The sequence below is a fragment of the Mustela lutreola genome, chromosome 17 (assembly GCF_030435805.1).
Source record: "Mustela lutreola isolate mMusLut2 chromosome 17, mMusLut2.pri, whole genome shotgun sequence".
In the NCBI taxonomy this organism is placed as follows: Eukaryota; Metazoa; Chordata; class Mammalia; order Carnivora; family Mustelidae; genus Mustela; species Mustela lutreola.
This window is the reverse complement of record NC_081306.1, coordinates 807,714-819,376: the sequence shown is the minus strand read 5'-3', so window position 1 is coordinate 819,376 and position 11,663 is coordinate 807,714. Positions and strand designations below refer to the sequence as shown.

At 46.5% G+C, this 11,663-nt stretch overlaps 1 pseudogene; it reads left to right on the top strand.

The window, feature by feature from the left end:
• Positions 1–9,862: 9,862 nt before the first annotated feature.
• On the top strand, positions 9,863–10,581 carry LOC131819836 (large ribosomal subunit protein uL6-like; annotated as a pseudogene).
• The last annotated feature ends 1,082 nt before the right edge of the window (positions 10,582–11,663 follow it).

The following is an 11,663-nucleotide window of genomic DNA, read 5'->3' as shown; positions in this document are numbered from 1 at the left end:
GGTCTTGATCCCAGGGTGGTGGGACTGAGTCCCATGTGGGGCTCCCTCTAGGGAGTCTGCTTCTCACCCTCTGCCCCTCACCCTGCTCCTGCACATGCTCTGGCGCTCTCCCTCTAAAATGAATAAATAAATCTTTTTTAAAAGCAGTTGTTTAGGGGCGCCTGGGCGGCTCAGTCGTTAAGCGTCTGCCTTTGGCTCAGGTCATGATCCCAGGGTCCTGGGTTCGAGCTCTGCATCAGGCTGCCTGCTCGGCGGGAGGCCTGCTTCTCCTTCTCCCATTTCCTCTGCTTGTGCTCCCTCTCTGTGTGCGTTTCTCTCTGTCAAATGAATAAAATCTTAAAAAAAAAAATAAAGCAGTTGTTTAAAACAGGGATGATTAGATAAACCTGTTCAATATTCAAAAAGCTATGCTGTTCTCCAAACCACTGGGAGGCCTACTATGAAAGAAAGAAGGAAGAAAGAGGGCAGGACGGAGGAAGGAAGGGAAGAAAAGAAGAAGGAAAAAATGAAACAAGATGGGATCAGGAGGGAGAAAAACCATGAGAAACTCTTAATCTCAGGAAACAAACAGGGCTGCTGGGGGTGGCGGGGTAGGGATAGAGGGGCAGGCTTATGGTCATTAGGGAGGGTGTGTGCTATGGTGAGTGCTGTGAAGTGTGTAAGCCTGATAATACACACACTTGTACCCCTGGGGCAAATAATTTATTATATGTAAATTTAAAAAAAGAAGAGAAGAACAGAAAAGAAAAAGAGAAAAGAGTAAGTGCTGGCCAGGATGTGGAGTAACTAGGTTCCTGTGCACAGTGGGTGGAAATGTAAAATGGTGCAGCCACTATGGGAAACTGTATGACGGGTTCTAAAAAAAGTAAAAATAGAATTAGTTTATGACCCAGCAATTCCACTTCAGGTATGTGTCGCAAGAATTCAAAGTATGGCCTTGAAGAGCTATTTGTCTACACATGTTTATAGCAGCAAATTCACAACAGTCAAGAGATAGAAGGAACCCAAGTGTCTGTAGATCAATGAATGGGGAAACAAAATGTGGTTGATAACGTGCTATGGAATACCGTCCAGCTGAAAAAGGAAGGAATGTCAGATACATGCCACAACTTGGATTAAACTTGAGGACATTATACTAAGTGAAATAAGCCATAGTGTATGATTACACTTATATGAGGTGTCTATAGTATCAAATTCATAGAAGCAGGAGGTTGGGTGATTGTGATAGTGGCTGAGTGGTGGAGGGGAACGGGGAAGGTTTATTTAATGAGTATAGAGTTTCAGTTTTACAAGAGGAGAAAGTTCTGGAGATTAGTTGCCCAACAACTAAGAGAGCATACACTTAAAAAATGGTTAAGATGGTAAATTTTATGTTGTGTGTGTTTTGCCACAAATAAAAATGAAAATACTTACCCAAATACACTAGTAGACCAAATCCAGCAATGTATAAAAAAGGTTATATACCAGAATTGCACAGGACTAACCCAGAAATGTAAAGTTGGTTTAACATCTGAAAATCAATGAATATATATATATTTTTTTTAAAGATTTTATTATTATTTATTTGACAGACAGAGATCACAAGTAGGCAGAGAGGCAGGCAGAGAGAGAGAGAGGAGGAAGCAGGCTCCCTGCCGAGCAGAGAGCCCGATGTGGGACTCGATCCCAGGACCCTGAGATCATGACCCGAGCCGAAGGCAGCGGCTTAACCCACTGAGCCACCCAGGCGCCCTGAAAATCAATGAATATAATACATCATCTATCAATAAAACAAAGACAAAACCCATATGATCATTTTTTTAAAAGATTTTATGTATTTATTTGACAGACAGCACAAGTAGGCAGAGAGGCAGGCAGAGAGACGGGGGAAGCAGGCTCCCCACTGAGCAGAGAGCCCGATGCGGGACTCGATCCCAGGATCCTGAGACCATGACCTGAGCTGAAGGCAGAGGCTTAGCCCACTGAGCCACCCAGGCGCCCCACGATCATCTTAATATAAGTGCAAAAAGCCCTTGATAATATCCAACACCCCTTCATGATAAAACCACTCAAAGAAAATGTCCTCCACCTGATGAAAGACCGAATGCTTTCCCCCTAAGGTCAGGAACGAGACAAGGAAGCCCACTCTCACCATTTCTATTCTATTCTACTCACCACTGTTATCCTCAACACTTCTATTCTATTACACTGCATTGTTCTAGCCAGAAAAATTAGGCAAGAAAATAAAATAAAAGCATCCAGATTAGAAAAAAAAAAGATGTAAAACTATCTGTAGATGACATGATATATAAACTCTTGAGGAATTCACCAAAAATGCCATTAGTACTGGGGCGCCCGGCCAGCTCAGTCAGTAGAGCATATGACTTTATCTCGAGGTCATGAGTTCAAGCCCCACATTGGGTGTAGAGCTCACTTTGAAAAGGGAAAAGGAAAAAAAAAGGCCATTAGTACAGCCATTTTTATAAGGTTGTCAATTTCTTACAAAACTAAACATACTCTCACCATATGACCCAGCAATTATGCCCCTTGGTATTTACCCAAATAAGTTGATAACATAAGTACACACAAAAACCTGCACAGAGATGCGTATGGCAACTTTATTCATAACTGCCAAAGCCTGGAAGCAACTCCTCAGTAGGTGAATAGATAAATAACCAATGGTACATTCATACATGAAATATTAGCCCCAAAATACGTGAGCTATTAAGTCATAAAAGACGTGTAGTAGCATTAAATGAGTATTACTAAGAGAAAGAAGGCAATCTGGAAAAGCTATATACTGTATGATTCCAATTATATTACATTCTGGAAAAGGCAAAAACCGTGGAAACAGTAAAAAAAAAAAAAAAAAAGATGAGTGGTTGTCAGGATTTGGGGAGAAGGAATGAAAAGGCGGAGCATGGAAGTTTTTAGGGTAATAATACTATAATAATTGGTGGATACATGTCCTTATGCCTCTCCCAAAACCCATGGAATGTACAGAAACAAAAGGGAACCCTAATGTAAATTGTGGGCTTTGGATGATAAAGATGATATCAATGTAGACTCATAGGCTGTAACAAATGTACCAATCTGTATGCGATGTTGATAGTAGGGAGGCTGAGATGGGGGTAGAGAGGTACAGGAACTCTTGGTACTTTCAGCCTAACCCTAAATTACTTTAAAAAATAAAATCGATTAAACTGTTTAAAAAATAATCATTCATTGTACAACACAGGTGAACCTTCAATACAGTATGTCACGTGAAAAGAGCCAGACAAAGGACCACATATCTTATGATTACAATGATAACAAATGTCCTGAATGGCAAATCAGTAGACAGAAGATAGATTAGTGGTTTCCAAGAGCTGAAGGAAGGGACAACGGGGTTGTGATGGCTAAAGGGTTTCTTCCCAGGGTGATGAAAGCGTTCTGGAGTTAGATTGTGGTGATGGTTGTACAGCCCTCTGAATATACTAAAAAATCACTGAATTATATACTTTAAAGGGACAAAGTTTATGGCGAATTAATTATATCTCAATAAAACTGTTAAAAAAAAAAAAAAAAACTCTACTTGGGTGTCTGCGTGGCTCAATCGGTTAAGCGTCTCCCTTCAGCTCAGGTCACCATGCAGTAGTCCCGGGATCGTGTCACACATCGGGCTCCCCGCTCCTCGGGGAGCCTGATGCTCCCTCTGCTTCTGCCTCTCTTTCTGTGCCTCTCATTAATGAATAAAATAAAACATTTAAAAATGAATAAATAATTGATTTTTTTTAAAAAACCAACTATGTTGTAGTCGTCTCTGACAGGGAAAGATGGTTGTGTAAATTATTTGGAAAATGAAACAAAAAGCCCAAGGCTTCCGGGAGGCATTCTAGAACAGTCCCTCCCTAAGTCTCAGCCCCACACTTGACCTCCTCTGTCCCCTCTAGGCATTTTGCAGGTCTGGGTGGTTTCCGTGGTTGCAGTTTCGAAACATTGTGAAAAAACGAATGAGCGAGCAGCAGAAAATGGGCAGAGCGAGCGCCCCCACGTGGCCGTTAGGTCTCCCGCATCCCATCCGGCCAAGGCCTTCCGAGCCTCAGCCGTCTGCATTCCCGCCAGAGGACATGCACGACCACCGCGGCGAGCCTCCGCGGCTCGGGTCCAGGTCCTGCGCTCCAGACGGGGAGCGGGGCTGGCGGCGGCGCCGTGGACTCTTTCAGCCCCCAGATCCTGCATGCTCCAACCCCAGGGTCACTGTATTTCCCGGGCTGAGGAGACACTACCCCACCGGGCCCGGCCTCTGAGCTGCTCCGGGTCCCGCTTCGCGTGGGGCCAAGCTCCGTCCGGAAAGGAGGAATCACGGCATCCTGGGTCATTCGGGGACAGTGAGACCGGAACATGCCCCACGAGAATAGGGCGGCGACCGGCCTTCACAACCGTCATTCCGATGCACTGGGAAGCTTGTTACTCGTTCGGTTGACCTCATCTGCCGAGAGTCAGCTGCGAACGCTCAGCTCCCGCTCATGCAACCCCCAAGCCTGCGGTGGAGCCGGCGGAGATGGGCCCGAGGACTGGCCGCGCTCGGTGATTGGGCCAGTCCTCGCCTGAGCCTGATCTCCATCCCTGAAATAACTAGGTCTGCGCTGATTGGTCGCTGGGGCCGACGCTAGGACGCTGTTGCTAGGTAACGCCCGACAGGGGGCGGTTCCTACGCGCTGGACCGCGCGCCCTGACTGTGGCGTGAACCCGCACGGAGCCTGCTCTGCCCGCTTCTACCTCGGCTCCTTCTGCTCCCAGACGGGTCCCTGGGGTTTCCATGAGTGTGTAAAGTTTGGGGCCCGGGAAGCAGTGAATTCAAGAGGGTTATTATCCGAGGGAGATGAAACTTGCCAACAAGTGAGAGGCTTCCTACCGCGTTCTACTATCTTGAAGCAGGGAGACATGCTGTAAGTTTATATTTTTTATTCTTGGAGAAGCCTTGAAGGTTGGGGGTGTGGTCTTTGCCCCATCTTCTCCAGGGTCCCATCCCATAGCTATTCAAGGATGTCCCAAACCCGTATTCTTGGTGTCCCCCTCACTCTCCCAGACTCAACTCACCTAGACTTCTGGAAGGTATCTGGATGGTGCTTAGTGTCCTCAGGTGAGTCCACATCTAGGAACTGAGACCCCTGTTCTTTTTACTGCTTCTTGACATGTTTCTGGATTTTTTTTTTCTACTATTGAACAGAGGATCATTCTGTTGATGCTTAATCAGAGCTAATAGATGGGAAAATACTTCAGGTCTTTGGGAAAGGTGTGATGTCACTTCCCGCTTACTCATTCAGGCGATGTCCTTGTAAGAGCCGAAAAGGGCCCAGCACTTCCTGTACCAGTAGTGAGATATTTCTGCGTACTGCTTCTGTGGCTAATCAGTTCCTAGGCCTTTGAGAAGCGACAGTCACACTCGGGAAAGAGGCAAGGCCATGCATCTTGGTGCAAATCCAAGGTAGGGACTTTTCAGAAGGCCCAGTTACAGTCAAGGTAACATATCTGGTTACAGGGTTTATACTGGGAGATTAACACAGACTTGGATGCAGACTGTGGGTCCTAAGATGTCAGGGCATCTTGAATGCCAGGCCCTGGTCCTCAGTCTCGGGGTGAGGCATCTGCTCTGGCCCTGATGTTTCTATCTCCCAAGTTTTCTTGGCTTTTGGTCCCTTCCTTCTGCATCTCTTTCCTCTTATTTTCTACTGAAAAATAGGCAGAATCTCAGAACTTAGTCTGTAACCACTTATGGCTCATAAAGGCAGTGGCAAATTCAAAGGCTTGAGTCAGAGCCCTCCTGAAGAGTTGTTTAAGAGAGGTGCCCAAGTCCCCACAGTTGGCTCACAGTCTTATTGAATCCTGGGGTCATTCATTAATCCCTCACCAAGAGCCCATCACGGGGCACTTGGGTGGCTCAGTTAGTTAAGCATCTGCCTTCAGCTCAGGGCATGGTCCCGGAGTCCTGGGATCGAGCCCCCATTGGTCTCCCTGCTCAACAGGAAGCCTGCTTCTCCCTCTCACACTCACCTGCTTGCGTTCCCTCTCTCACCGTCTCTCTCTCTCTCTCTCTCTCTGTCAAATAAACAAATAAAATCTTTGCAACCAAGAGTCCATCTTGTCAAGGATGATTGATCGAATGTCGCAGTCGAGATATTATTCTCCACCTGTGAAGGTCGACTCCCCCCAACACTCCTTTCCAATAACAGGAACCCTCTAGGGACCCTCTAGAATTAGCTCAGCTAAAGACAAGAGTCCTGAGATCGTCACTCTATTGAGAAACTACTTTGATATCCTTTATGTTTTAAGTTTCCAAAGGCCCAAGATGAGTATTCAGAAAGTGTAACTGGACACCTTAAAAAAAACTCACTAGATTTTAACCTTTTTTTAATGAGTGGCATACTAAAACTTGAAATGACCATGAGCATCAACTAAGCTCTTACAACACTCCCACCGTAATGAAAGAAAATGTACCCTGAGCTCCAATACTTAATTCATCTTTGGGACCCTTTCCAAAGAGTTCATGTTTCCTTTTGAATTCCCATTTACAAAGCACTCCGATCCTATGCTCCCCATTAACAAGGGGCCAGAATTCTCTGCCTTAATTTTCTTACCTGTTAAACATGGATAATCCTTTCTTTTTCTTCTGGATGTTGTGAGGATTAAATGAGGTAATGTAATTAAAGATCCTCTTTAGGAGCACTGAGATTCAGGACCCGAGCTCAGTAAGTGCTAAACAAAATTTATTTCTCTTCCCCAGTTCCACATCAGGACCCCCTCTCTCTATAGCATTCATTGGAGAAAAGATGTGTGGAGAAAAAATAGTCAAGGGTTCTTTTTAGAAACTTATTGTTATTTCCCCAAACCTAGAGGGAGCTTGGTACCACTTGCAATCTGAGAAAATGGAACTAGCCTAGAATAGGTACTGAAATTGCACCAGATGGTTCCTTGAGAAGGAGATCTTTGTGAGGGATGTGTCCTTGAGGCTTTCCAAGAAGTCTGACTTGAGATGTACACTGATGCCCTCAACTCAACAGACTTCTCTGGGATGTACCTTCTCTTTAGGATCTGGAGCGCCAGAGGACCACAGACCTCAACTTTTTGTCCGCCTCCCGCAAGAAACAAAAGGTTCTCTCAGACCCTAGGGAAGAAGAGTGTGTGTGTGTGTGTGTGTGTGTGTGTGTGTGTGTGTGTGTTTTGGGGGGATACAGCTCCTGCGAGGCCTTCTAGGCATTATTGGGACCATTTTAGCCTTAAAAAAAAAAAAAAAACTGGGGGCTCAGAGAAATTAAGTGGTTTGCCCAAGCCCACACCACATGTAAGAAAAGAATCCGAATCAGAATTCAGGTCTGTCTGATATCAGTGCAGAAGCACTTAGCCACTTGGAGGTTCTGAATATGCTGCCTCTGTGACCCACAGCTTTAGGGACTCAGAAGCATGGCCAAGGGGGAAGAGAGGCAGAAGGTCTTTAGCCCCAGGAGTTTCCTTGTTTTCAGGAAACTCTGAAAGAGTGAGCGAGAGAAGAGAGCCGGGGAGGGGCAGGGGCAGAAAGAGAGGAAACAGACTCCCCGCGGAGAAGGGGAGCCCAATGCGGTACTGATGCCAGGTTTCTGGGATCATGACCTGAACTGAAGGCAGCTGCTTAACTGACTGACCCAGGCGTCCCTGAAATGTAAACTTTGGATTTTGTCTTCAAACAAGTAGTCTGGACCCAGAAACTATTACTAGACCTTACCCTATGTATTATTTTTATATTTATTTTATTTATATTATTATATATTTATTTTATTTATATTATTTTTATTTTATTTTATTTATATCATTATTTTTCTCTTACAGTTATTCTGTAAATAGAACAATTACATAGCAGAGTATTTTTTTAAGATTTTATTTATTTGACAGAGATCAGATATAGGCAGAGAGGCAGACAGAGAGAGAGGAGGAAGCCAGCTCCCTGCTGAGCAGAGAGCCCGTTGCGGGGCTCAATCCCACGACCCTGAGATCATGACCTGAGCCGAAGGCAGAGGCTTTAACCCAGTGAGCCAGCCAGGTGCCCGCAGAGTATTTTTTTTTAAAGGATTTTATTTATTTATTTATTTGGGAGAAGAGAGAGAAAGCACGGGTGGGGGAGGAGCAGAGGGAAAGGGAGAAGCAGACTCCCCGCTAAGTAGGGAGCCTGATTTGGGGCTCAGTCTCAGGACCCTAAGATCATGACCTGAGCCGAAGGCAGGTGCTTAACCCACTGAGCCACCCACGTGCCCCCATTGAAGTGCATTTTTGTGTTAAAAGCATCAGTGCGCTCAGTGCATTTAAGATACGCCACCTGCCCTACTGTTTGTTTTGTTTTTCAGTCTCCCCCTCCCTCCTCACCCCTCCCCCATTTAAAAAATACAGCAGCTTGGCAGGGGGTGGGCATGAAGGGCTAGGACTTTAGCGACTTTTTAATTAGACCCGTGTCGGCCTGGGGCAGGGCTTTCCGCCCAGAGATCCTCCCCACTCGGAACCGCAGGCCGCCCCTTAAGTTGATGAGCTCCCTGAGGCCCGCTCAACCCTGGAGCCGTATCCTGAGACAGTCCCGGGGAAAACCGGACGACGCCAGCTTTGGGAGACGAAGCCGTGGGATGACCTTTCCCTGCGCAAGCGAGCACGGCTGGGCTCCGGCTCCTCGCCGCGGTGGGCGCTGCGCCCTGGGCGCCCGGAGCCGCGGCCGCCGGGGCTGCCCCACGATCGCGCTCGCCGACGGGCCATCGCCGGCAGGACGCGGGGGCGGCGGCTGGGCCTGGGGAGGGCGGGAGGCCGGAACCGCGCTCGCGGGGAGCGACCTGCCGCCGCGCTCCGGATCCCAGGCGGCTCCTCCCGCGGAGCTCGGCCCGGCTTCTCCCGGGGCTGATCCGGGAAAAGGGCTGTTGATCCGCAAAGATCACTGGGGGGGGGGGGGGGGGGGAATCCCACGAAAGAAGTCCTTACGGAAGTCAAATAAAATGTGTGAAGGTTTATGTGGAATGTCTGGGACAGATCTGTGGACGGGCTGGGGAGGGGGTTGGGGATAGAAAGTGACACTAGCTAGCTATGAAGTCTCTTCGGGGATAAAAATGTTCTAAAATTAGGTAGTCGTGATGCCAATAGACCAAACGCCTTTGAATCGCACTCTTCGAAGAGGTGAGTTCTGTGGTAAGTGAGCTCTTCCTCAGTAAAGCTCTTTTAAAGTGTGTGAAAGCTCTTTGTCACCTAACTAAAATTTGGGGCACTCTAGTGTTCCAAAACTTACCCATGCATTATTATCTAATTTGTTCTCCATCTAATTCTTTGAATTGAGCAGCATTTTATTTTTTTTTAAAGATTTTATTTATTTATTTGACAGAGAGAGATCACAAGTAGGCAGAGAGGCAGGCAGAGAGAGAAGAGGAAGCAGGCTCCCTGCTGAGCAGAGAGCCCAGATGCGGGGCTCCATCCCAGGGCCCTGGAATCATGACCTGAGCCAAAGGCAGAGGCTTTAACCCACTGAGCCGCTCAGGCACCCCAAATTGAGCAGCATTTTAGAAGGGAACACAAATAATTACAGGACAGAAGGGACATGAGAAATGCCCTAGAAGATCAGAGGAAGACACTTGAAGAAGGCTTCAGAGAAGACGTGCCATTTGATCTAGGCCTTCAAGGATGGACCGGTGGCTCTATGCCCAACTTGGGGCTTGAATTCATGACCCCAAGATCAACGGAGACATGCTCTACCGACTGAGCCAGCCAAGTGTCCCAGTGACTGGTGTCTTTATAAGAAGGTAAAATGGACATCCAACGACATCCAATGCCATGTGAGGACAGGACAGAGATTATAAAGACGAAGCTGCTGGCCAAGGAATGCCAAAGCTAGGAAGAAGCAAAGAAGCATTCTACTCAGCTCTTTGCCGCATCTACTGCAAGGATGGAGACCATTCTCAGCAATCAGACGGTCGACATCCCGGAGAATGTCGACATCACCCTGAAGGGACGCACGGTGATCGTGAAGGGCCCCAGAGGAACCCTGCGAAGGGACTTCAACCACATCAACGTAGAACTCAGTCTTCTTGGAAAGAAAAAGAAGAGGCTCCGAGTTGACAAATGGTGGGGGAACAGAAAAGAGCTGGCTAAGGTTCGCACCATCTGTAGTCACGTGCAGAACATGATCAAGGGCGTTACACTGGGCTTCTGATACAAGATGAGGTCTGTGTATGCTCACTTCCCCATCAACGTTGTTATTCAGGAGAATGGTTCTCTTGTTGAAATCTGAAATTTCTTGGGTGAAAAATATATCCGCAGGGTTTGGATGAGGCCAGGTGTTGCTTGTTCTGTATCTCAAGCCCAAAAAGATGAGTTAATTCTTGAAGGAAATGACATTGAACTTGTATCAAACTCAGCTGCTTTGATTCAGCAAGCCACAACTGTTAAAAACAAGGATATCAGAAAATTTTTGGATGGTATCTATGTTTCTGAAAAAGGAACAGTTCAGCAGGCTGATGAATAAGATCTGAGTTGTCCATCTGCAGAAACAGCGAGAAGTCGGGTGATTTTTCAGACTTAATTGTGATATTTTAAAGATGCAATAAAAGCTATGCTGATTTGGGGCGGGGTGGGGGGAAGCATTCTGCTCAGAGTCTCAAAAGGAACATGGCTCCGCAGACCCATCACTTTTAGACCTCTAGCTTCTAGAGCTGTGAGAGAATAAATTGCTGCTGTTTGAAGGCACCCAGTTTACGGTACTTTGTTGCAGTAGCCCTAGGAAATGAATGCACTTAGCCTATGGTAAGCATCGATGAATGCTAGTTTCCTCCCTTTCCCTGAACACAAAACAAGAATTTTGGTCCTTACACTGTAGGTGGCAGGGAGGTAGTTATATGGCTTTAAGATTTGGAAGAGGAGGACGCCTGGGTGGCTCAGTGGGTTAAACCTCTGCCTTCAGCTCAGGTCATGAGCTCAGGGTCCTGGGATCGAGCCCCGCATCGGGCTCTCTGCTCTGCTGGGAGCCTGATTCTCCCCACCCCCTATGCCTGCCTCTCTGCCTACTTGTGATGTCTGTCCGTCAAATAAATAATCTTTTTAAAAAAAATATTTGGAAGAAACCTGGAGTTGAGAAAAGACTTCTGCTTTAGCTCATCCACATCCGAGTAAACAGGGGTCTTAACTCATGGAAGAGGAGTAGAAATGCACAAGTGTCCCTTCCAGAGACTTCTGTGGTCTACTATGTTCTAAAAGAATGGCATGGTTTCTTACTGTTCTAGTCCCAGAAAAGTCTCTTTTTTAATTTACTTTTTATTTTTTTTAAGTTTTATTTATTTACATCATCTCTATGCCCCACATGGGGCTTGAACTCGTGACCTGGAGATCAAGGGTCTCATGCTCTTTATGGTTGAGCCAGTCAGGTCTCGCAAGAGAAAATTCTTGCTCCCAATCCAGAAAGCCAATCTCTTGATTGAAATTAGTCTGAGGAAGCTAAGGGTTGGATGGAGACCCCTTTCATGCTTTTCTCTAACTTAATTTGTTTAAAGCTCTACTCCCTTCTTCTTTCCTTCAACAAACAACTTCTTTCCCTCTTGAGAAGGGGAGAGATTAATATTCTGTCCTTTCCACGACCCTCCAGGGGTGAAGAATTGCGGTGGGATACCCCTCTGCTTTCTCTCTTCTCTCTTCTCTGCTTTTGACCGTGT